The sequence below is a fragment of the Eutrema salsugineum genome, unplaced genomic scaffold, assembly GCF_000478725.1.
Source record: "Eutrema salsugineum unplaced genomic scaffold, Eutsalg1_0 scaffold_3, whole genome shotgun sequence".
Lineage (NCBI taxonomy): Eukaryota > Viridiplantae > Streptophyta > Magnoliopsida > Brassicales > Brassicaceae > Eutrema > Eutrema salsugineum.
The window spans coordinates 9,317,256-9,317,994 of NW_006256756.1; the positions used below are offsets into that span (position 1 = coordinate 9,317,256).

Consider the following 739-nt stretch of genomic DNA (forward strand, 5'->3'; position numbering starts at 1 on the left):
GTTGAGAACAAAGATCTCAAGCTTTCAGCAAGGACCGACTGAATCTTTCTATGAATCCTGAGAACGTTTTAAGGAGTATGAACGTGATTGCCCTCACCATGGATTTCTTGGATCAAGCCTGCTGAGCACATTTTACCGAGGTTTGCAACCAAAATACAAACTTTCGCTTGATACAACTAACAATGGAGATTTTGGACAAAAGACGATAGCACAAGGAAGAGCCCTCATCGAGAATTTGGCTCAAGCCAATAGCAACGATTGTCCTGAATACGATCGCTCGATGAAGCAAACTGGAACAGACAACAAGGAGATAAATGAGTTGAAGAACATGATGAGCCAGCTTCTGAAGAGCAACAATCGCCCAATCCATGCTTGTGAGACTAACAATGGTGCAGAAGATGAAGGACCTAGTGATATCGATCACATTAATCAAGCCTTTCAAGAAGAAGAGGTGAACTATGTAGCACAAGCACCATATCCAAATCGCTTCAACAATGGCTTCAACAACAACTTCCGGAATGCAGATTACAACAATCGCTCTTACCGCAATCAAAATGTGGAGAATCCTCAAGATCAGTACTACCCACCACAGCAAAAATCCTTCCAAAACAAGTTCCAAGGTGGAAACTTCGGAGGGACAGGAACTTATCAACCGCGACAGCCATATAACTACCAAGGTACGGGTTTTAACAATCAATTTGTACAACAGCAGGAAGTCACGACGAACCAGCTAGCTTCA

At 42.9% G+C, this 739-nt stretch overlaps 1 non-coding gene across 1 annotated transcript; it reads right to left on the reverse strand.

Moving 5' to 3' along the window:
- Positions 1 to 105, reverse strand: LOC112085845. The gene has a single exon (XR_002899133.1). It is a non-coding gene; the product is annotated as a small nucleolar RNA R71 (small nucleolar RNA).
- Between the last annotated feature and the right edge of the window lie 634 nt (positions 106 to 739).